The sequence below is a fragment of the Pseudorca crassidens genome, chromosome 3 (genome assembly GCF_039906515.1).
Source record: "Pseudorca crassidens isolate mPseCra1 chromosome 3, mPseCra1.hap1, whole genome shotgun sequence".
NCBI lineage: Eukaryota > Metazoa > Chordata > Mammalia > Artiodactyla > Delphinidae > Pseudorca > Pseudorca crassidens.
Genome location: NC_090298.1, coordinates 144362541 through 144388262, shown reverse-complemented (window position 1 = coordinate 144388262; position 25722 = coordinate 144362541). Strand labels below are relative to the sequence as shown.

General features: G+C 43.9%; 1 long non-coding RNA gene across 9 annotated transcripts in view; it reads left to right on the top strand.

Annotated features, from left to right (window-relative positions):
* LOC137222094 (uncharacterized) overlaps positions 1-25722 on the top strand; it is a 143230-nt gene that overhangs the window by 80307 nt on the left and 37201 nt on the right. For 2 of the 9 annotated variants that reach the window (XR_010942311.1, XR_010942312.1), the window contains exon 5: positions 1121-1197. The exons of the other annotated variants lie outside the window; for them this stretch is intronic. This is a non-coding gene — a long non-coding RNA (uncharacterized lncRNA). The remainder of the gene's footprint in view (positions 1-1120; positions 1198-25722) is intronic. 9 annotated transcript variants of the gene reach the window in all.

The window sequence follows — 25722 nt, the reverse complement described above, 5'->3', positions numbered from 1 at the left end:
CCATTCCTACTTGTAGTTTTCAGACCTCATCTTTCTCCGACAACTGCTGAGTATCCTTTTAGTACTCACTCTACCCAGGTGATCCATGCAGGGTGGGTGGGTGAATTTCACGTGGAGCATGTTGTTCTGACACTTGATGCTCAACAGCATTTGTCTCTGGCAGTAATGAAATTGGTGTGGAGCAGAGCAGGCACTGAGCTGGACTGGTGGCGTGATCCAGAAGGGCAGGAGGGCAGCAGGAGGGCAGCGAATACACGCCATGTATAGTCTGCTGAAATCCCACGTGACAAGGCGGGGGCAGCGTCTGGGTCTCAGACAAGGTGTGGGGTCCTCACTGTGGTTGGTCTTTAGAATCCAGGGTGGACCCAAGGAGTAGGAGACTGTCCACGACGTGAGCAGGTCTGTCCAGGCAGTGGCTTCATCCATCAATGGGGCTCACTGTTGCTCCCAGCCGGAGGAGCTGTGCCCTCCCCGTGGCTTTTGGCACCTTCCCTAGTGTGGACCATAAAGGCTGGAAGATTTGTGTTCCCTGAGTGAAGCAAGACTCAAGTTTTGCTCTCAAGTTGAACTTGCAGGGATCCTCCTGGGGTGATTTCCATGCCTGGGTTCTTAAGACTTTCAGAGCATAGGAGAAGGCCCACAGGGCAGCAGTTTAAGACAACATGTGGTCCTGACCTGGTCAGAACTAAGCTTGAATTCAGTCTGGCGGTGCAACTTCTCAGAATCCCAACTCTGAGAAAGAAAGTGTGAAGGATAGAAGGTGAGTTTTGAGGAGAAGAGATGCAAAAACTGAAAATCTTTAAAAAAAAAAAAAGAGGAACTGTGGCAGGACCCTGTGGGGCTTTGGAACTGTAGGCCCTGGAAGACTCTATGGGAAGTGATCAAGTGCAGTCATCGTGTGGATGAGATGACTAGTGACCTCCCAATGTCCATTCTTCCTTTTCAAGTAGTGCTGCTGCCTGGCTAGTCCCAGCCTCCCTTGCAGCTAGGTGAGGTCATCTGACTAAATTCTGTCCAAGGAAGTAGAAGAAGGAGTAGTATGTGGTACTTCAGGACTGACCTTAAATGGGAGGGAATACCCTTCATCTCCTCTTTCTTCTTCTGGCTGCTTGGAATGCAGACGTGATGCCCGGACTTGAGCAACCATCCTGGACCATGAGATGACCTGCCAAGGATGGTGAAGTACAAAGACAGAAGGTGACACTGTGGAGCCACCACAGCTACCCTAAGTTGTCTATCTCTAGACCACTTTTATGTAAAAGAGAAATAAATGTCTGTCTTCTCTTAAGTCACTGTTATTTCCAGGGGGCTGTTGGGGAGTTCTGTTATAGCAATGGAACCGACACAGCCATAACTCTACATTTCTAGCCTAGATGGGTGGTAGCCTGAAAAGTAAAATTCTGGAGATCTGAGGTCAGAGTAGAAACGTGGAGGCCTCGGGGTGGTGACACGTTCTCCTGACTGGCTCGGACTGCTGCTGTCCACGGCCCCGCTTTACTCCTCCTTTTTTTGGCCAAAGCAGTGAAAGAGATGGACATAGGATGGTGGGGAGGGGAAGCTATGACTGGTCCTAGTGAGGATGGGTTGCCAAATGTCTTATTCTGAAAAGGGAATAGGTTTCACATGGACAAGATGGAAGGACTGCTTGTTCCCTCTGGAAAGTTCTATTAAAATGACCAACCCAGACACACTTTAATATTAATGGGAAATTCCTCCCGTTGTTTATGAAATCATTTTTGAGTTGATTTTAAAAAGAGAGGAGGGAGAGAGAGAGAGAGAGAGAGAGAGGAGAGAGAGAGAGAGAGAGAGAGAGAGAGAGAGAGAGAGAGGAAAAAAAGCCGTTTGCTAGCTAAACGAAGCCCAGACAATTATTTATAGATGCATCTGAGTGGCTTGTTTTAACACAGAGTGGCTGTCTGAAAAGACTCCACTTTGACACTGGTAAGCACCCCTGGCACTAAGAATAAATTTATGAATGTCTTTTATGAGAGTCAACAAACTAGACAAATAACCCCACAGACCATCCTTCACGTCGAGAACCAGAACAAAGACAGTCGTATTTGTCGCTCCCTCGGGACAGGAACGGTGCCAAGCTGTGCAGCCCTCCCTAGGGCTGGATGTTCCCCTCCAGCTAATGTGATTTCTTTGGGCACTGCCACCGTGGCAGGCAGATGCCTGGTTTATTTCCATTCCTCCACTTCTCTGATTTGCTTGGGTAGCTAAATATCTCTTTCCCAGGAGAACATCTGCTCTTTTAAAAATGGAAAAAAGCAGGAAGACCTCCAAGCCGTCAGACTGGAACTCACCCTCTGGAGAGACACACCAGAACCTCATACAATATGGCTCCTGGGGTCTGTGCCACATCTCAAGAGAGGGCTCGTGCTACCCAAGCCCCATCAAGACTCCTGGAATTCTATCCTGTTCAACAGAATTCAAGACAGTTCCAATTCCATGCTGGGACGCCTTACGCTTCTTCAGGGCTTTGACCAAGTTGAGGTCATTTTTCTTGCTGTCTCATTTATAGATGACTTCTTACTATCAGTCACACCAGGGTTTGGTTGGAAATGAATCCACCACAGTTCAGAGGTGCAAAAAAATATGGTGGAAAACCTCACAACTAGTCAGTCAGAGGTGCTTAGAAACTGACATGCTTCTGAATGAAAACAGTCTCTTTGGGGAAAATAGTCTTTCAGAGCTCCCTCCCTTTCCCCGGGGGCCTCTGGGTGCCAGGGGATGCTCCCCTAGCATTGTGGCACTGGGGGGTACTTCTCACTGCAGCCATGCCGTGGGCTATGCTGTGGCTGGTCCGGCCTGGTCCCTGGCATCCCATAGTGTGTGTAAGGGGGGTTTTGCTCACCCGTCTGTCTGTGTGTGGGTCACAGCAGCACCCACTACTGAAGTCTCTGATCTCTCCACTTCCTTTGGTGGTGAGGGTCCTGTGTTTGAATGCAGGCTGGTTCCACGCCACGTGTCTCGGTGGGTCCACAGATACTCACCCTCCTAGGAGCACCTGACCACAGCAGGTGGCATTTCCCACTTGCTTGGCCACTCACTGTTGCTCTGGGGACATTCTCTGAGATGGTTTCTATATTAGTTTACTTAGGTCACCATAACAAAATACCACAGATGGGGCGGCTTAAACGACAGACATTTATTCTCTCACAGTTCTGGAGACTGGAAGTCCAAGACCACGGTGTTGGTTGGCAGGGTTGGCTTCTCCTGAGGCCTCCATCCTTGAGCTGCAGATGGAGGCCTTCTTGTTCATGGTTGTCCCTCCATTAACTCGAACCCTGGTGACTCTTCCTCTTCTTGTAAGGGCACCAGTCAGATTAGATTAGAGTCTCACTCTAATGGCCTCTCTTTAAACTCAATCACCTCTTTAAATATCTTATCTCCAGATATGGTTAGATTTTGAGGTACTGGGGGCTGGGACTTGAACATATGAATTTGGGGGAACACATTACATAGTCTGTAACAGTTCCCTTCCCCTTGATGTACCTCGATGGGTGTACCTTTCTCTTTTTTTTTTTGCTGGATGGCCAAGGTGGGATTGCTGTGTCCTTCAGAGATCAGGCCAGGCCAAGGGTGTCACCATCCCACCTGGTCTGTATCTCCCTGTATCCTCAGCACCAACCTTGAGACCTGAGGAGAGGAAGCCCCGAGAACTCCCCTCCTGTTAAATCCTGTCTTTTCTCTCGATGTAACTAATATGTCCAGACCACCACGTGGTGTTCTTTGCAAGGGAAGCAGTTTGGAATTTAGAAATAACCTTTTCTCAACAAAGCCTGACTTTCAAGACTACTTTCTTGCACTTACAAATCTTGTTTGAAATTCCCCACTTTAGCACAACGATTGCCTGGCCCTCTGAAGCAATGCTTCAAAGCGTTGGGGGTGGGGTGGGTGGGGTATGGGGGCTGCAGGGCCCCTTGATTTACAGGGAATGAAAAATAAATTTAGATGATATTGTCAGAATTATGATTTCTGCTTCATACATCATGTGACTTTCAGTTCAGATCTTTTTAAAGTTCATTTTCTTTTCATTATGAAAAACAGTACATGTTCATTTGAGGAAATTTGGTAAATAAGTTCAAAGGGAAAAACACATGCTTAGGCTTAACATCCAAAGACAGCCACTGTTATCATTTCAGCCTATTTCCTTTCATCTCTTTTCCTATGGATAAGTTTTAAGCTTTATTTTAAATTAAATTAAATTTAATTTGTATTTTAGAAAACTGGTGGGGCTTCCCTGGTGGTCCAGTGGTTAAGACTCCGTGCTCCCAGTACAGGAGACCCGGTTTCGATCCCTGGTCAGAGAACTAGATCCCGCATGCCACAACTAAAAGATCCCACGTGCTGCAACTAAGACCCAGTGCAGCCCAATAAATAAATATTAAAAAAATACTGGTAATATTTTCAAATGGTTAAAAAATAAAAACAACATCCTATGGTGTACAGTGAGAAGTCTCACATCCACTCTGGTTTCTGTTCACCCCATGCCCTGTAAGTCATCAAAACCCCCTAGTTTTTTGGTGCTTCCAGAGTTTCTTTATTCAAATACAAATCGAATATACACTCTTCTCTCTCTCCTTTCTTACACAGAAGGTATTAGCGTTCTGTAGTCTTCTGAACCGGGACAACTCCCCGCATTAGTATTTCTTTAATAGCTTCCTGCAGTCCGGATGCCCAGCTCTCCCCATCCCTAGCTGTGACACTTTGGGCGAACCCCTTCACCTGCCTGGGTCACGCTTCACTAGTGACTCAGGTCTTTGAATTTATGGGAGCTAATTCTACTTGTCCCCTTTCCCTCTTCCTGGTAACAAACCCTGCCACCTGCTCTGCCACTGCAGCCCTGGCCACAGGTGTGGACATATGACCCAGGCCTGGACAATCAAACGACAGTCATTGGTTCTGGGATGGTCATGTGACTCCAGCTGGCCAGGCCTCTCCTCCCGGCGCTGATGGGAATGCCGGCCTCCTGCCCCTTTCTGGGCTTGCCGTGCTGGTGTGATGTGAACTTGGTCATTTCATGGTCATCTTACTCATCACATGGAGGGGACCCATCACTGGTAGGACAGAGGTGGCAACATTCAGAGGGAAGCAGAGAAGAGAGATGAAGCGCCCCGATGATTCATTAGAGTCTTGGATTTAATGCTGCCTCGACATCCACCACACTTTTCAAGTTATGAGAGGTTCAGCTGCACTCCTGTCATAGCCGGGAGAGTCCTAACTTGTCCTGCGTTCAGTGAAGCCCCTTGGGGAAGGAGGGGAGCTCACTGAGAGGCGGGGGTTAAGGGCATAGGCTTTGGAATCACACCTTGCCTCTCCCACAACTTCGTATGTGGCCTTGGGCAAACCAGGACACCTTGCCATGTCCATTTTTGAACCTGAAGCATGACATGATTGAATGAGTTGATTTGTGTCAGGTGCATAGCCCAGCACATGGGCCATCACACTCTCACCAGTTCCCTCTTCACGCCACCCCATCCCGTCTTCCCTCTCACCAGCCCAGTTTCTGTGGAACATGCATTTGAGTTGCAAGAGTCAGCATCAAGGTGGTGGGAAATGACCAGTGACTTTTCAATCAGCAGACATCTAAGCCTGCGCAAACAGACAAAACCAGTTTCAAATGAAAGGCACTAAAATAGAGCAAAACTTTAAGGTTGGATTGAAAATGAACAGCCCCCACGTGCAGGAGGCCATCTTTCTCCTTCAAGAGTTCTCTTAAGGGTCAATAAGGGTCTCTCATCAAATGGTTTCCCCAATACCAAGTTTTCTTTTTATTTTTTTGTCTTTTTAAAATCTCCCTGTAATAGTCTGCTAGAGCTGCCGTAATAAAGTACCCCAGACTTTGGAAGACTTAAACAAAGAAATTTATTTCCTCCTAATTCTGGAGCCTAGAATTCCAAGACCAAGGTGTTGGCAGGCTTGGTTTCTTCTGAGGCCTCTTTCCTTGGCTTGTAGAAGGCTGCCTTCTCCCTGTGTCTTCACGTGGTCTTCCCTCTGTGTGTGTCTGTGTCCTTATTTCCTCTTCTTACAAGGATACCAGTCATATTGAATTAGGGCCCACCGGAATGACTTCATTTTACCTTAATTATGTCTTTAAAGATTTTAGCTCTAAATACCTTACATCCTGAGGTGCTGGGGGTTTGGACTTCAATATATGAATTTTGGCCTCCGCAGTTCAGCCCATAATACTCCCTGAAAGGGGCTTTTCGCCACTGCCCCAGACTTCCTAGACTTCTCTCCTTCTTGGAACTCCCTTTCCCTATACCTGAACTCCAGACAGATGCCACAGAGCACGCGCTTTGGTAGAAGCGGCAAAGCGGCTTTCATCAGAGTCCTAGGACCCTGGAAAAGGTGAACAGCACAAAAAGCCTTCTGAAATTGGTGGGCGTGGCAATGAAGGGGCGTGGGTGGGAGTATTTTGGGACCGTTTGTCCTTTGCACGTATTAAAGGCTGGCCTAGTTTAAAATGGAGTCTTTCCTATTTTTTTTTTTAATTGTAGTTTTGAAAGAGGGTAGATGATTAGTGTCTGTGTGCAAGAGCCTGTCTTGGGGTAAAAAATAAGTCAGTGGACAGTTCTATAACTGGGTATAGACAATCTTAAAATGCTGGATAAAGGAACATAGCAAGATTCTTGGCCTTTTAGTTTCTAATATCTTCAATATAGTTTTAGTTGATCTGTCATCTTTAGCTTGGAGTCATAGGAGAGATGTTATTTCGTTTAGTTTTGTCACCAGGAGAGCAAAGACAGTTGATTGTAATCATGACACATTGGGAATAAGTGATGAAGAGCGTCACTTTTGTTTTGACTGCTGGGAGCTGAGCTTGCAGCCTGTAGTCAATGATTGTGTAGGGCTGGCGCCTTGAGTCTCTGTGTGTGAACTTTCCCTGACACTATCCTACTGCCCAGCCTTTCTTTTCTGTATCTATGATTTCACTCTCTTTTTTATTACATTAAATATGTTTTTATAAGCTTTCTTCAAATCCATTAATCATTCAATCTGTCCATCCATCCATATATAATTATTTGGGAGTATGTTCCTGTATCTCAGTATGATGTTGGAAGTAATCAAGCTTTAACCTTAATTAGAGGCTGAACCTCATTAATATTCTATCCAACCATATTTAGCTCATATCTTTCAAATTGAGATTAAAAATAAAAAGCAGAGATTCTTTTCAAAGGACAAATATGCTTTCTATGGCTTTGAAACATACTCTTTTGTAGATATTTTGACCATACATATCTGCAAATATATGTACACACACAGATACACATATATATATAAAGGTTAATATAAGACACATGTATTTAGAATTCTGTCGTTTGGCATGATTAGGATTTGTGGGCTATTTAGTTTTGTCAAATGTTCTAGTTAATCACAAGTTACTTTTTATGTCATATAAAAGCTATCAATTAAAATAAGAATGTGGGACTTCCCTGGTGGTGCAGTGGTTAAGAATCAGCCTGCCAATGCAGGGAACACGGGTTTGAGCCCTGGTCCGGGAAGATCCCACATGCCGTGGAGCAACTCAGCCCGTGTGCCACAACTACTGAGCCTGTGCACCTAGAGCCCGTGAGCCACAACTACTGAGCCCATGAGCCACAACTACTGCGCCCGCGTGCCACAGCTACTGAAGCCCGTGCGCCTAGAGCCCGTGCTCCGCAACAAGAGGAGCCACCGCAATGAGAAGCCTGTGCACCGCAACGAAGAATAGCCCCTGCTCGCCACAACTAGAGAAAGCCCGCACGTAGCAATGAAGACCCAACACAGCCACAAATAAATAAATAAAAAACCCAAAAAACAAGAATGTGTACACCTAAAACTAACACAACATTATAAATCAACTGTACTTCAAAAAAAAAAAAAAGAGCAGAATAAGGAAACAAACAAATAAGCAAGAATGCAATCAAACATTTTACTCTAAAGTTAGACCAGGCATAACTGAATCTTTCTTTTTAATTCAAGAGGTACTTTAGTCTTGGGCTGATGAATGTAGCTGTATCACTGGACTAGAGATAAACTAGTCAATTCTAGACCTTCTGTTAAGTTAGGGGAATATCTACCAGAAATTGCAAGCATGTGATTTGGGGGCTATGTTTACACTGATGGCACGATGTTTGACATTTTTTAAATGAGACGCCAACATTTAAAAAATTGAGAGAGTTCACATAATAATCTAGATTTTAGGCTTCTCTTAAGTGATCACTGGTCCTGGACTCTAGAGGCATTGCTCATCTCTGTCCTGCCTGGTTCCTGGTGTTGTTTGAGATTGCAACTCCTGAATATGCCTTCATAGTTTATTGCAAATTCTTAATAAGCAATGATCAAGTTATTAGGATGATCTGTGTTTTGCATCTGTTTGGTACTTTTTATTTTTCAAAAGACTTTCAAACACACTAGCTCCTTCCCACAGCCCTGTGGGATAGGAAGGGCATGCCTTGCACCCATTTCCCAGTTGGAGAAGCTAGAATTCCTGTACAGAAGACACTACCCTCCATATTTAAGAAGCCTTGTTACCCATGAATTTATAAAACCTCTTTTGAGATTACGTACATTTTTTCCTTTCAAATGAAAATGTATTTATGTTTTTTCCTGATTATATAAACAATACATTCTCAAAGGCAAAAAGCTTAATGAATACAGAAATATAAAAAAAGAAAGTAAAAATTACCTGAAATATTTTCACACAGAGATAATCCTGTTAATTTTGGTGAACTCACTTCAAAACCTCCCTAAGCATATGCACAGCTGTTTGTAGTTACATAAGTTTACCCTAAATGAGATAATATTGATGATGTGGCTATGTAACCTACTTTTAATTTTAATCAGAAATACATCCCAGATAGCTTTCCATATCTGTACACTGAGATGTACATAATCGTTTTTAAAGTAACATAGCATTTCATTTTGGGTGAAAATGAGATACACACTGAGATATCTTTATGGAGATATCTTTAACCATTTCTCCCTGGTTAGCCATTTAAGTTGCTTCCATCTTTTCCATTATAAACAAGGCTGTAATGAACATCCTTGTGTATGTATCTTTGTCCACTTGTTCAGTGAACCCATAAGGGCAAGTTACTAGTTTGAAGCTGTGTATTTGTGCCTACTTTAATCATCAGCTTTGGAGAGAATGTCCTTCAAATCCACATGAGCTCTTGGAGTTGAGGGCCAAGTCTATATTGAAGGTGTTCTAGCTTCTCCAAGGACAAGCTGTGTGACCAAGGGGATTGAGAATTCCACAAACCTTTACTGACCATCTTTTATATATATTAAGAAATATATAAAGGCAAATGAAACACGATTTTACATCTTGACACCTCCTTGATCTTGACACCTAATGTAGAAGTGCACACACACACACACAAACTATAATACAATATGGTAAGTGATGAACTTGTAGGCAAATGAGTCAGAAGGCAAAATAGATGATTATGCATGGGAAAGTTTGAGGTGATAACATTCCTGCTAAATCTTGAAGGATGAATAGGATTGCAGCAAACAGAGATGAGGAAAGGCGTTGGAAATGGAAAGATAGTATGAGACAGCCTGAGCTCAGAGGTTTGGGGAGTGGGTATCCTGGTATGGCTAGTAATTAGTAATGGGACCTGGAAAGCCTTCCTTGGGGAATGAGTTTGTAAAGCTCCCTTGGCCTCATCTTCCTCATTCATGAGGGAAATAATTTTATCTATTTCACAGGATTAGAGGATTGAAAAAGGTAATGGATGTAGGTGCTTGAGCGCCCAGTCGGTGCTGTCATCGTGATCTTTATTATCTGTTCCCTTCACAATTCTGCTGAACTCTCCGTTCAGCCTTTAGCTTTCTGAACAGAAGTCTGGTCATCTTCCTGGGCAACTGTCCTGTGCCCAACCTCTAGGTGAGCTCCCTGGACCATCTCCAGCTCCTTTGCCATCCTTGTTGAGAATTCCAGCTTCAGATGTGGAGGCAGAGAGCAAGGAGGCTCACATTATTTGTTTCAATATCTTTACTCTGAAAAGTTTGTTTCTGTGCTGAAGACTGTTGGACATCAAGCTGGACTTCTAATTTGGAGATGTGGAAAAGTCATATAATTTCAAATATTTTCTATGAAGTGCTGTAAATTTTTAGGGCCAGGAAATTGTGCTGTCTCAGGATGATGAAATGGAAAAACCCACAGGTGTGGAAGACTTTGTTTTGCCACAAGTCACAGTTGTACGACTTTGGAGAAATCCTTCATCTCCCTGGGTCTTAGTTTCATGATGATACTGACGATGGTGATGATGATGAGGGTGATGGTGGTGGAGGAGAATACTAACCACAGTGAGAGAGGCATGTGCCAGGCTCTTGACATATATTATTTAATACTCACAACAACCCTATAATGTTGGTATTATTATCCCCATTTTACAGATGAGCAAACTAAAGTCCAAAGATGATAACTCAGAAGACTATATAAATGTCAAAGTAAGTGTCAAAGTCAAGTTCAAATCCAGGGCTCTTTAGCTCAAAAAATCAGTGATCCTCACCCCTTCCCTCCCTATGTTTTTTCTTCTGGGAAAATGAAGAGATTTGGTGAGATGACCTCAAAGGATGCTTTAAACTCTAAAATCCACAGTCTATGGAGACGTGCCCACCCCCATCCAAAGGTTGTTGATGTTATTGAATATAAGGTGGTATCTTTATTCCAGACAGGTTGTTCTAGCCCACCTGGCAGAGCAGGACAGGGTAGCATACATGAAGGATGGAAAGTTGGTGTCATGGGCATCTATATTTATTCTGCCTCAGAGTAAGAAGTGTAGAAGGGACGGTTCATGTCCACGCTTTCTGATGCCAGGTGGGATTAAATTCATCATTTGATTTGGGAGGTTTTGTTGTTGGCTGGTTTCAGCCACACCTTCTGAGCTAGTCACCTTTTATAGACAAGGGAGCTGGGGTGTTTTTTTGCAGGGAAAGCTACTCCACAGACATCCAGGGGGCCCTGCACAAGCTCAGGAAGGATGCTGGCCTGAAGTTACCCAGATTGTTATTCAATTCATTGACCCACACTCGTAAAGAGAGGTCAGCAGCCTGAGCCCTCCCCGCAGGAGGGAGGCTGTCCTCAGTCCAAGCAGAACTGGATTGACCAGTTTATTAGAGAGGGGTTGCTTTATGGGTGCGGGAATCTTTATTCCTGGCCTCTGGATTCACAGACCTGAGATTGAATCCAGCAACTGCCACACTGGCTGGCAAAGTACCTGGGATGCGGACAAGCCTCGTAAATGAAAAAGGTATTTAAAACTCTTAGTGTCAATGGGGCTAATTATGCTTCCTCCATCTCTTAATTAGATTTATTAATTGAATAAAGTGTAACAAATATTTTGTGTGGTAGAATAGACATACATGATATTTTTCATTTAACCATTTGTAAGTACGCTATTCATGGCATTAAATACATTCACGGGGCTTCCCTGGTGGCGCAGTGGTTGTGAGTCCGCCTGCCGATGCAGGGGACACGGGTTCGTGCCCCGGTCCGGGAAGGTCCCACATGCCGCGGAGCGGCTGGGCCCGTGAGCCATGGCCGCTGAGCCTGCGCGTCCGGAGCCTGTGCTCCGCAACGGGAGAGGCCACGACAGTGAGAGGCCCGCGTACCACAAAAACAAAAAAACAAAAAACATTCACGTTGCGGTGTAGCCATCACAACTGTCTGTGCCCAAACCTTTTTCATCATCCCCAACAACAACTCTGTGCCCATCAAACAATACTCCCCCTTCCTCCTTCCCCTGAAGCCCCTGGTAATCTCTGTTCTACACTCTGTCTCTGAATTTGCCTATTCTGGGGACTGCAAGAAAGTGGAATCATGCAGTATTTGTCTTTTGGTGTTTGGCTTATTTCATTTAACATAACATTTTCAAAGTCCATCCGTGTTGTAGCATTGCAATATTGTGATTTATAAGAAATATTTGGTTGTATATATGGGGTCTTCAGCCACAGTTCTTGGCTCACAGCTCCCAAAACACTTGGAATTTCCTAAGTGTTGAGTGATCAAGGGGTCTTTTGTTATGTTAATGAAGTGACTTTTGGAAGGTACTGAAGAACCAGGGGCTGGTTGTCACTGAGCCAACCTTGTGTTTAGAAGGTAGAAACTTTCAGTCCCACCCCCTGACCTCCCGGGAGGGGAGAGGGACTGGAGGTTGAATCAGTCACCTATGGCCAATGATTTAATCCATCGTGCCTATATAATGAAGCCTCCATAAAAATCCAAAAGAATGGGGTTCAGAGAGCTTCTGGGTTGATGAACACGTGATTTGAGGAGCTTGGTGCATTCCTGGAGGGTGGAGAAGCTCCGATCTTTTCCCGAATACCTTGCCCTCTGCATCTCTCCCATCAGGCTGTTCCTGAGTTAAATCCTTTTATAATAAACTGGTGATCTAGTACGTAAAATGTTTCTCTGAGTTATGTGAGCCCCTCTAACAAATTAATTGAATCCAAGGAGGAGGTCATGGGAACCTCTAATTTATAGCCAGTTTACCAGAAGCACAGGTAACAACCTGGACTTGCAACTGGCATCTGAAATTTGAGGTGGGGAGATGGTCCTCTGGGACTGAGCCCTTAACCTGTGGGATTTGATGCTCTCTCCAGGTAGATGAGTTAGAACTGAGTTGAATTGTAGGCAGCCAGCTGGTGTTGTGAGAATTGCTTGTTGGTGTAGGGAGCTCCCCACACCACCGTGTTGGAAATTAAGTCTCAGAACTAAAAGAAGCATAGATCAAAATGTCACTCCTTTTCATGGCTGAATAATATTCCACTGTATGTATATGCCACATTTTTTCCTCAATTTTTTTGTTTTTACTGCGGTAAAATTTCTCATCGTAACCATTTTTAAGTGTACACTTTGGTGGTATTAAGTATGTTTACATTGTTGCACAGCCATCACCACCATCCATCTCCTTACCTCTTTTCACCTTATAAAACTAAAACTACCTATTAAACAATAATTCCTCATTTCCCCCTCCCTGCAGCCCCTGGCAACCTCCATTCTACTTTCTGCCTCCGTAAGTTTAACTGCTCAAGGTACCTCCTATAAGTGGAATCATATAGTATTTATCTTTTAGCGATTGACTTATTTCACTAGCATAATGTCTTCAAGCTTCATCCATGTAGTAGTAAGCGTCAGAATTTCCTTCCTTTTTAAGGCTGCGTACTATTCCATTGTAGGTATGTACTACATTTTGCTTATCTGTTAATCTGTTGATGGCCACTTGGATTGTTTCTAAACTGTTGTGACTAATGCTGCTATGAACATTGGTGTGCAAATATCTGTTGGTCCCTGCTTTCAATTCTTTTGGATATATGCCTAGGTGTGGAATTACCAGGTAGAGTGTACCAATCTTTTTTTAAAATTATTATTCTTTTTAAATTTTATTTATTTATTTATTTTTGTAGTACTCCATGTGTTTCTTTTCTTTTTTTAATTTTAATTTTTTTTATACAGCAGCTTCTTATTAGTTACCTATTTTATACATATTAGTGTATATATATCAATCCCAGTCTCCCAATTCATCCCACCACCACCATCACCCCAGCCGCTTTCCCCACTTTGTATCCATACGTTAGTTCTCAGCATCTGTGTCTCTTATTTCTGCTGGCAAACCGGTTCATCTGTACCATTTTTCTAGATTCCACATATATGCATTAATATACAATATTTGTTTTACTCCTTCTGACTTACTTCACTCTGTATGACAGTCTCTAGGTCCATCCACATCTCTACAAATGACCCAGTTTCATTCCTTTTTATGGCTGAGTAATATTCCATTGTATATCTGTGCCACATCTTCTTTATCCATTCATGTGGATTTATTCTTACAACAGCTTTGGCTATTCGGGGTCTTTTGTGTCTCCATACAAATTTTAAGATTTTTTGTTTTAGTTCTGTAAGAATGCCATTGGTAAATTGATAGGGATTGCATTGAATCTGTAGATTGCTTTGGGTAGTATAGTCATTTTCACAATATTGATTCTTCCAGTCCAAGAACATGGTAGATCTCTCCATCTGTTTGTGTCATCTTTGATTTCTTTCATCAGTGTCTTATAGTCTTCTGAGTGCAGGTTTTTTACCTCCTTAGGTAGGTTTATTCCTAGGTATTTTATTCTTTTTGTTGCAGTGGTGAATGGGATTGTTTCCTTAATTTCTCTTTCTGGTCTTTTGTTGCTCGTGTATAGGAATGCAAGAGATTTCTGTGCATTAGTTTTATATCCTGCAGCTTCACCAAATTCATTGATTAGCTCTAGTAGTTTTCTGGTGGCATCTTCAGGATTCTCTGTGTATAGTATCGTGTCATCTGCAAACAGTGACAGTTTTACTTCTTCTTTTCCAATTTGTATTCTTTTATTTCTTTTTCTTCTCTGATTGCTGTGGCTAGGACTTCCAAAACTATGTTGAATATTAGTGGTGAGAGTGGACATCCTTGTCTTGTTCCTGATCTTAGAGGAAATGCTTTCGGTTTTTCACCATTGAGAATGATGTTTGCTGTGGGTTTGTCATATATGGCCTTTATTACGTTGAAGTAGGTTCCCTCTATGCCCACTTTCTGGAGAGTTTTTATCATAAATGGTGTTGAATTTTGTCAGAGGCTTTTTCTGCATCTATTGAGATGATCATATGGTTTTTATTCTTCAGTTTGTTAATATGGTGTATCACATTGATTGATTTGTGTATATTGAAGAATCCTTGCATTCCTGGGATAAATCCCACTTGATCATAGTGTATGATCCTTTTAATGTGTTGTTGGATTCTGTTTGCTAGTATTTTGCTGAGGATTTCTTTTTCTAATAAATTTATTTATTTATTTATGGTTGTGTTGGGTCTTTGTTGCTGCTCACCAGCTTTCTCTAGTTGCAGCGAATGGGGGCTACTCCTTGTTTCGGTGCATGGGATTCTCACTGTGGTGGCTTCCCTTGTTGAGGAGCACGGGCTTTAGGTGTGTGGGCTTCAGTAGTTGCAGCATGCAGGCTCGGTAATTGCGGCACCCAGGCTCTAGAGCACAAGCTCAGTAGTTGTGGCAATGGGCTTAGTTGCTCCATGGCATGTGGGATCTTCCCGGACCAGGGATTGAACCCTTGTCCCCTGCATTAGCAGGAGGATTCTTAACCACTGTGCCACAGGGAAGTCCCTTATTGAGGATTTTTGCATCTACGTTTATCAGTGATATTGGTCTATAATTATCTTTTTTTGTAGTATCTTTGCCTGGTTTTGGTATCAGGGTCATGGTGGCCTCATAGAATGAGTTTGGAAGTGTTCCTTGCTCTGCAATTTTTTGGAAGAGTTTGAGAAGGATGGGTGTTAGCCCTTCTCTAAATGTTTGATAGAATTCACCTGTGAAGCCATCTGGTCCTGGACTTTTGTTTGTTGGAAGATTTTTAATCACAATTTCAATTTCGTTACTTGTGATTGGTCTGTTTATATTTTCTATTTCTTCCTTGTTCAGTCTTGGAAGGTAATACCTTTCTAAGAATTTGTCCATTTCTTCCAGGTTGTCCGTTTTATGGCATAGAGTTGCTTTGTAGTAGTCTCTTGTGATGCTTTGTATTTCTGTGGTGTCAGTTGTAACTTCTCGTTTTTCATTTCTAATTTTATTGATTTGAGTCCTCTCCCTCTTTTTCTTGATGAGTCTGGCAAAAGGTTTTTCAATTTTGTTTATCTTCTCAAAAAACCAGCTTTTAGTTTTATTGATCTTTGCTATTGTTTTCTTTGTTTTTATTTCATTTATTTCTGCTCTGATCTTTATGATTTCTTTCCTTCTACTAACTTTGGGTTTTGTTTGTTCTTCTTTCTCTAGTTCCTTTAGCTGTGAGTTTAGATTGTTTATTTGATATTTTTTTTGTTTGTTTCTTTAGGTAAGATTGTATTGCTATAAACATCCCTCTTAGAACTGCTTTTGCTGCATCCCATAGGTTTTGGATCATCGTGTTTTTGTTGTCTCTAGGTATTTTTTAATTTCCTCTTTGATTTCTTCAGTGATCCCTTGGTTATTTAGTAATGTTTTTTAGCCTCCATGTGTTTGTGTGTTTTCCCTGTAATTTATTTCTAATAGTGTTGTGGTCGGAAAAGATGCTTGGTATGATTTCAATCTTCATAGATTTACTGAGGCTTGATTTGTGACCCAAAGTGTGATGTATCCTGGAGAATGTTCCTTGTGCACCTGAGAAGAAAGTGTAATCTTTTGTTTTTGGATGGAATGTCCTATAAATATCAACTAAATCTATTTGGTCTATTGTGTCATTTAAAGCTTGTGTTTCCTTATTAATTTTCTGTCTGGATGATCTGTCCATTGGTCTAAGTGAGGTGCTAAAGTCCCCCACGGTTATTGTATTACTGTTGATTTCCTCTTTTATAGCTGTTAGCATTTGCCTTATGTATTGAGGTGCTCCTATGTTTGGTGCATATATATTTATAATTGTTATATCTTCTTCTTGGATTGATCGTTTGATCATTATGTGTGTCCTTCCTTGTCTCTTGTAATATTCTTGATTTTAAAGTCTATTTTATCTGATATGAGTATTGCTACTCCATCTTTCTTTTGATTTCCATTTGCATGGAATATCTTTTTCCATCCCCTCACTTTCAGTCTGTATGTGTCCCTAGGTCTGAAGTGAGTTACTTGTAGACAACATATATATTGATATTGTTTTTGTATCCATTCAGTGAGCCTGTGTCTCTTGGTTGGAGCATTTAATCCATTCACATTTAAGGTAATTATTGATATGTATGTTCCTATTACCATTTTATTAATTGTTTTGCATTTGTTTTTGTAGATCCTTTTCTTGTGTTTCCCACTTAGAGAAGTTGCTTTAGCATTTGTTGTAGAGCTGGTTTGGTGGTGCTGAATTCTCTTAGCTTTTGCTTGTCTGTAAAGCTTTTGATTTCTCCATCAAATCGTAATGAGATCGTTGACGGGTAGAGTAATCTTGGTTGTAGGTTCTGCCCTTTCATCACTTTAAATATATTGTGTCACTCCCTTCTGGCTTGTGTAGTTTCTGCTGAGAAATCAGCTGTTAACCTTATAGGATTTTACTTGTGTGTTATCTGTCATTTTTCCCTTGTTGCTTTTAACAATTTTTCTTTGCCTTTAATTGTTGTCAGTTTGATTACTATGTGTCTTGGTGTTTTCCTCCTTGAGTTTATCCTGCCTGGGACTCTCTGTGCTTTCTGGACTTGGGTGACTATTTCCTTTCCCATGTTAGGGAAGTTTTCAAATATAATCTCTTCAAATATTTTCTCAGGTCCTTTCTCTCTCTGTTCTACTTCTGGGACCCCTATAAGGTGAATGTTGGTGAGTTTAATGTTGTCCCAGAGGTCTCTTAGGCTGTCTTCATTTCTTTTCATTCTTTTTTCTTTATTCTGTTCCATGGCAGTGAGTTCTACCATTCTGTCTTCCAGGTCACTTTTCCGTTCTTCTGCCTCTGTTATTCTGCTATTGATTCCTTCTAGTGTATTTTTCACTTCAATTATTGCATTGTTCATCTCTGTTTGTTTGTTCTTTAATTCTTCTAGGTGTTTGTTCTTTAATTCTTCTAGGTCTTTGTTAAACATTTATTGCATCTTCTTGATCTTTGCCTCCATTCTTTTTCCGAGGTCCTGGATCATCTTCACTATCATTATTCTGAATTCTTTTCCTGGAAGGTTGCCTATCTCCACTTCATTTAGTTGTTTTTCTGGGGTTTTATCTTGTTCCTTCATCTGGTACACAGCCCTCTGCCTTTTCATTTTGTCTATCTTTCTGTGAATGTGGGTTTTGTTCCACAGGCTGCAGGATTGTAGTTCTTCTTGCTTCTGCTGTTTGCCCTCTGGTGAATGAGGCTATCTAAGAGTTTTGTGCAAACTTCCTGATGGGAGGGACTGGTGGTGGGTAGAGCTGGGTGTTGCTCTGGTGGGCAGAGCTCAGTAAAACTTTAATCCACTTGTCTGCTGATGGGTGGGGCTGTTCCCTCCCTGTTGGTTGTTTGGCCTAAGGCAGCCCAGCACTGGAGCCTACAGGCTATTTGGTGGGGCTAACGGCTGACTCTGGGAGGGCTCATGCCAAGGAGTACTTCCCAGAACTTCTGCTGCCAGTGTCCTTGTTCCGCGGTGTGCACCAGCCACCCCCCGCCTCTACAGGAGACCCTCCAACACTAGCAGGTAGGTCTGGTTCAGTGTCCTATGGGGTCACTGCTCTTTCCCCGTGGGTTCTGATGTGCACACTACTTTGCGTGTGCCCTCCAAGAGTGGAATCTCTGTTTCCCCCAGTGCTGTCCAAGTACTGCAATCAAATCCTGCTAGCCTTCAAAGTCTGATTCTCTGGGAATTCCTCCTCCTGTTGCCAGACCCCCAGCTTGGGAAGCCTGACATGGGGCTCAGAACCTTCACTCCAGTGGGTGGACTTCTGTGTTATAAGTGTTCTCAAGTTTGTGAATCACCCACCCAGCAATTATGGGATTTGATTTTATTGTGATTGTGCCCCTCCTACCATCTCTTTGTGGCTTCTCCTTTGTCTTTGGATGTGGGGTATCTTTTTTGGTGAGTTCCAGTGTCTTCCTGTTGATAATTCTTCAGCAGTTGTGATTCTGGTGCTCTCAGAAGACGGAGTGAGTGCACGTCCTTCTACTCTGCCATCTTGAACTAATCTGGGTGTACCAATTTTAAATGTACAACTTGATGATAGTTTACATACGTTTACTTGTAGAACCACTACCTAAATCAAGATTTAGAATATTTCCATTACTCCAGGAGGTTCTCTAGTGCCCTCTTATGGGCAAACCTGTCCCTCCCCTGACCATGACCCTTCCATGTTCTCAGCCTCAGGGTCCCTCCCTGTCCAGGCTTAGAGATTCATGGAGGGTTAACTAGGTGAATGGATTAAAGGGTCACACACACATATACACGGATACACATGCATGCACACACACGCATACATTCACAACTGGTTTCTCTATTATCTTGTAGGTCAAAGAAATAACTTTCAATCCATCTTTTCATTTGGGCTTTTTTGGTTCCTTGTCTTTTGAGATGTTTTTAGAGGACACAGTGATTCTCAGCTCCTCTTTACCTTTTTGAGGATAGACTTGGAGGTCCAAGAAAGTCATCTTGCTGGGATGGCTTTTGAATTCCTGGGTCGGAAACTGTAAAGTCAGTAAGAAGCGAGCCACTGAAATGAAGGAACCTCATCCGGTAAGAGATGAGAAGTCACAGGGCCCTCTCCTACAGGACATGGTCCATCTGCAGTGGTGGATGGAGGAGATCTTTGGCTAACCTGGTGACCCATTAAGGCCCGTTGAAGGAGGGGTGGGTTGTGAAGAGTACAAAGGATAAAGGGGGACCAGGAAGGCTTTGGGGGCTGAGATGGCCCTGGGGCTGGCTGTGACCCTCCCTGTATCTCTTGAGGTTACTGTGTCCACAATGTCCTTGCTTTTTGCTAGGTCCCTGCTCTTTCCCTCACTGCTGTCTGGGGGCCTCACCCTCTGCTCTGTGTATCTCTCTGATACTTCTGTTTATTCACATATTTGGCCTCCATGGTTTGGGTTCACGATGAGCCCCTATAACTTAGCTCAGCTCCCACCAATTGCTGCCCCAACATCTCAGGATGTCCCCGGTCAGATTCCTACCGGAGGAGATGTGGTTTCTCTTCTTATGTCAAGCCGAACCAGAGGGAGCTGCTCAGCCTGAGACAGGCTGTCTGTGGTTAGGACCCTTTCCCGGCTCCAGGGCAATGCAGGGACTTAGGAATAAGGCAGCCTTGGCAGGCATCCTGTTGACCATTCTCAGCCTCCTGCCTTCAGGGTATCATTCCCACTTCACAGCAGAGGACACGCCCAGCCCAACACACAGCCCGTGTTGATGGCAAGGATGGATGTTGATGTTGGTGGTTGGAGGTGGTGTGGGGTGGGTGGGGGAAAAGAGGAGTTAGGGGGACTTAGGACCAAGTAGAAGGCAGTATTTTTCTCATTATGATTATTTCTATTCTCACCTATGTTCATGGAGTCCCTCCTGCCTCTGGAGTCCCATGGTTCTCCATGAATTCCCTGTGAATGGTGTTCACACTCCCAGTATGGTTATTACTTTCAGTATAGTTATTATTATTTTAATTGAGATATAATTGGCATATAAAATTGTGTAAGTTTGAGGTGTACAATGTGTTGGTTTGATACATTTATATATTGCGATATGTGATGTTACCTAACACCGACCTCTGTTGTGTCCCATAATTATCATTTTTTGTGGCAAGAACAATTATGATCTAGTCTCTTAGCAACTTTGAAGTTTATAATACAGTATTGTTGACTATGATCACTGTGCTGTGCACTAGATCTCCAGAACTAATTTATCTGCTGGTTGTAAGTTTGTACTTTCAAATAACATCTCCCCAGTTCCCCCACTCCCAACCCCTGGTAACCACCATTCTGCTCTCTGTTTTTACAAGTTTGACTTTTTTTAGGTTCCATATAAATGAAATCATAAAGTATTTGCCTTTTTCCGACTTTTCTTACTAGGCATAATGCCCTCAAGGTCCATCCATGTTATTGCAAATGGCTGAATAATATTCCATTGTATATATGTATGCTACATCTTCTTTAACAATTCTTCTGTTGACAGACACTTAAATTATTTCCGTATCTTGGTTATTGTGAAGAATGCTACAGTGAACATGGATGTGCACCAGTATAATTATTATACATAACACTAACCTTCTTGAGGTCTGTGAGAGTTCCAGTTCCTCCATATCCTCACCAACACTTGATATGGTCACTTTTTATAATTTTAGCAATTCTGATGGGTGTATAGCAAGCCCTTGAGGAAATTAAATGATTTAATGTGCTTACATTTGTTTCCCACATGTGTTTATTCTAGCACTTATCTTTATTTTTACATTATTATTATTATTTGATAACACAGGTGATCATGCATGAAATCAATAAGAAATTGTGTAAGGAATCTTTCCATTGCATATGACAGAAAACTCCAATTGGATTAATCATAAGAGGGAATTTGTTGATTCACTCAAATGATCTGACTGAGGGCCTTCAGGAGCAGCTGGATCCAGAAGTAATGTAACCTAGATCAAAATCTCCCCTCTGCTTCTTCTGACTTGACTCCAATCTCATATCGATCCTCTCCTCATTGTCCCAAGATGTTTACCTATACCCGCCCCCGGCCCTGGGGCTGCATTACTCCTAATCATATCCAGCAGAGAAGAAAATATCTCTTTCTACAACTGTTGAACAAAATCCTGGGTTTTACTTTTATTGGACCAGTTTATGGAACATGAAGCACTTTCATGACCAGGACAGTAGGATTATATGAATTAACTTTGACCCAAGCCAGGCACCCAACCATAGAGTAGGAGGGTGGAATCAGTTTCTCCCAGGCACCTGGGAGAGGCATGGATATGGGAATAAAGGTCCAGGGCTGCTCCTGAGAAACAGAACGCATGCTGGGGCATCTGGAATAACCCATCTCCACTGAGTATGTTACATGGTCCAGAGCTGGAATGGACCCGAGTCCTTTTGTCCTCCTAATTTGCACTGCCCAAGGACAAACCAGGTCTCAGCAGGAGCAATCCCTAAATTAGGGAAGCACTTACCCTGTCCGTGTTGCTGAAATGTTCCTCACTTCCCTGCTCAGGGCCAGACTGGAAAGCCCAGCGGAGCCTGGCTTTGTCTTCCCCACTGCTATCATTTCTTTCTTTCTTTTTTTTTTTAGGTTTTTTTTAAACATCTTTATTGGAGTATAATTGCTTTACAGTGGTGTGTTAGAAGACCCCGAATAGCCAAAGCAAACTTGAGGACGAAAAATGGAGCTGGAGGAATCAGGCTCCCTGACTTCAGACTATACTACAAAGCTACAGTAATCAAGACAGTATGGTACTGGTACCATTTCTTTAAACTCAATCTCAGCTGCAATGCAGTTGTCCCAGTTTCCAGGTTAAGGCTTCTGGCTCTTGAGCGTGAGTTACACTTCAGTTATTTGAATGAGCTATGATCTGTCCACGGCTGCTTGTTGGAGGATTCTGATCTGAGCCTCTGCACCCACACCCTCCTCGGCTCTTTCTTCAGCAGCTATGCTGCCTGTCTTACTGTAACTCTCAGGGAACCTCCTTCTTCCTTCCCAGCTCTCTTCCCTGCTTCTATTGCTCTTTTTCTTCTTTTGTTTTCCTTCACTCCATCAGTTTTTTGTTCTACCTCCTTTTTTCTTCCCTTCGTTCTAGTTGCTGATGTTGGGGAGGGCTTGCATTTTTTCTTGGTTTTGTTTTAACATTTCACATTACTGATGGGTGTTCCTTTTATTTTATTTCCATCTTGAAAACCTGGTCATTCGTGGCTAGCCAGATTGTGACCCTGGCACACTCAGACATTTCTTTTTCTTTTGTGTGTGGCCACTGGCTGTAAAAACAGTGTCTTGAGTCTCCAACTCCTTACTTGGAGGCAGGAAATCTGAATTTTATCCCTGAGTCCCCCAACTAAGTGCTTAAGTTTCCTTCTTCCTGAAGAGGCCAGAGGCTCCCAGTTCTTCTGAGATATTTGTGCAGTGCCATGATATGCCCACAGCAACATACCAGGCTGTTGGGAAAAGTAAACCAAGGTGAATCTAAACAAGCTGCTCTCTCTGCCCTCGAGGGCTTTGCGGTTGCAGAAAAACATGGATTTGGACACCCCATGCTCTCCTGGCCCTCAGAACCCAGAGCTTCTTCCAGGTGCCAGGCCCCATGCCGTGCACTCCATTTACAACCTTGCTCATTCCTCCCTGAGAGTGGACGTTGATATCTTAGCCCCATCTCCTAGATGAGGAATACTGAGGCACAGAGCCTCAGACTGACTCGTCCAAGGCAGTAGAGCCTGCCTTTGTATTCAGACTTCTTCGCTCTGCCGTGTGGTTCTTCTTTCTTCCACTGACCACAGATTCCTAACTTCTGCTGTATAGCTTCTACAGAACCCATCTCCTTTGTATTTGTGGGAAAGGAGGTTGAGGAGGACAAGAAAAAAGTAAGGAGGATTAGAGGCTAAGAAAGCCCGCCCACACCTGCTGCCTCTGAATGCAGTTGCTGTCATGGTCCAAGTTGCTGGGGGGAAAGGGTTGCTGAATATTCCTAGTGTCAAGATTTAATTTTTCTAGTGTGGGCAGTGGGCCAGAGAGTGTCTTCCCTATAATGCACCTGCATGCTCATTGAGGAAATAGCTATCGATTTATATTTACTCTGTGCAAGCCACACAGGGTTGAGAGAAAACCAAGATTTGGGTCAATGATTTCTTCTCTGAAGACACCTCTAGTCTAGAGTACATCAGTGGCGATTCTGCAGGAAAGGATGTGATCTTTATCCTAAGAGAAATAATAATGATAGTGGTATCATCAGACTCTAGCAGTGTCCTTCCAGTCTGGCTCTGTCCTTAGCATTTTGCATGTATTAACTCACTGTTACAGTGCCCCCCAGCAGGTGGGTTTTGTTACCATCTGTGCTTTATAGGTGAGGAAGCTGAATCAAGAGAGGTAGTGGCTCTGTCCTGGTCACACAGATAATAAGCTGGAAGTAGGGATTTGAACCCTGGCAGGATGGCTCCAGAGCACAGCTGCACTCTGTCTCCTCCAGTGCCCCAAGCACTCAGAAAACCCACTCCACTCCCATCTGGGGGTTCTGAGGAGGAGTTTTGCTGGAGAGACATTTGAGCTGGCCTTGCACGGGAGGAAGGGGGCTGTCCCCCTGTGGACGTGTGGGGGGCAGTCCCTTGGGCTGCAGGGCTGGCCTGAAGCAACAGCAGGCCCTCCACCCCCAGGGGCGGGAACCAAAGCCTGACATTTTGCTTCTCCAAATAACTGCATCACCTCGCGTGACTGCACTGGCGTTAACGGTCATACATTGCCCGTGTCTTGAAAACGTCAGCGATAGTGCATGTACATGGAATCCCAGAAGTGGATTCTGTGATGCACCTGAAGGCTTTTCCTTCAGCGCTTCTCCATCTCCTGCTCTTCAACTACTCAGAGTGCCCTTGTGTTCTAGTGGGGCAGGACTGGATCATATGAGGAATGGATGGGTTTTTATTCTGTCCTTTGATGTGGTGGCCTCTTGGGTACTTAGGTTTATCTTCTGCAGGCTAACATGTCTCAGATCACTCTGCTCACTTCTTGAGACCATGGAGATCTCCCTCCCTTCCTCCCTCCCTTCTACGTGCCTGTCTGGAGGCGGCATCTCCTCTGGGCTCAGCCCTTTGTGGGCTGCTGCCCTGTGGGTGGGTAACAAGGAGGGTAGAGTCTGGTGGGGAGAGGACTGTGCAGTTGGATGATCTCAAACTCATGTCATGCCCTCTGGAGGTGCGTAGAAAGTGCAAAGCGACAGGGGGCCAGTACGGACTTCTGTTTGAGGGGTTACAGGAGGTTTCCAGGGGGGGAGGTGAGGTGTGGCTGACTCCGGAAGGACAGACAGGCAGATAAAGTGGAGGGGATTATCCCAGGAGTTACGGAATGGGCACAGCTGACAGCAGGCTTTGAGGGGTGACACTAAATGGAGGGGAGGATTGGACTTATCTCTGGATCCTCAGTGAGGGTCACACCTCAGTCCGCTCGGTTTCCAGGTGAGAAAGGGCAATGCAGGTTCTGACAATCACTTGGGATTCTTGGGCCCTGGCTTCCCTTTCTGCTCTCTCCTCGCTGGCCTGCAATGTTTGCAGAGCCCATAGCAGAAGCCTAGCCACGGAGGCAATAAGTGGAATTTCTTCATGTGATGGAGAGACTTTGGAAGAAGGCGCCAAAGGGAACATGCATATTTTCTCTTATTTTTGGTCAGATGGATAACAGAGGAACACTTCCCTGCTGCACCACTTGTGGACACATCCTGTTCCCCATATCCGCTGGGCAGAGCCAGTTCTCCTGAGACAGTCTCTCGATGAACGTCATGAGCAAAGCATTCTGAACTCTTATTGTTTCCCATCAAGATTGCCCTCAGCCCTGATACGAGCCAGGTTCTTTCCCCATCTTCAGCTGCATAGTTCAGCGCTGTCTGGGGTGACAAGACACCCCGGGTTGCCCAGGATGGAGGGGTTTCTTGGGAAACAGGACTTCCAGTTTCAAAATGGGGAAAGTTCCAGCCAGACTGGGACAAGTTGGTTACCCTAATTCCACAAATTCTGGCCCCATAAAACCCCTTGTTCTTGTACGGCTGGGTTGATGGAGGAGTCCACTGAATAGTTCTGGGGGTCACTTGGCACCTCACCTCCACGGGGGCTGCAGGAGCCATTATGCAGTCACTGCAGATTTTTCAAAGCCGGCCAGAAGCTAGGTCCTGCCTGCGCTCGGCTCTGATTGGTCCTGAAGGTATCATCCATAACCCTGTGGCCTAAGCACTGTTGCCAGGGAGATGGGGTATTGTCATCAGCCGGGCTGGCGGACCCTTCCGAGGGGCACCAGGGGAGAGAGAGGAGGGGCAGGCTGCTGTGATGGGCCACCCCACCAGAACAGGCCAGGGAGGTTCCCCAAAGGAACTAGGGTGCTGGGAAGACAAAGGCGATAATGGCCCTACAGCAGTCGCAGCGGAAAAGAGCACGGGCTTTGGAGCTTCCACGCCTTTGTTTGCATCTCAGAGTGTGCGACTCAGAAAGTTGCTTCTTTGTGCTCCAGAATCCTCGTTTATAAATGGGAATAGTATTTCTCACCTTGCAAGTCTTGCTGGCATATTACGGGCATATAATAAATGGTGTCTGTAGTTATTATTGGTATTATGAAATCTGACCTCCGGC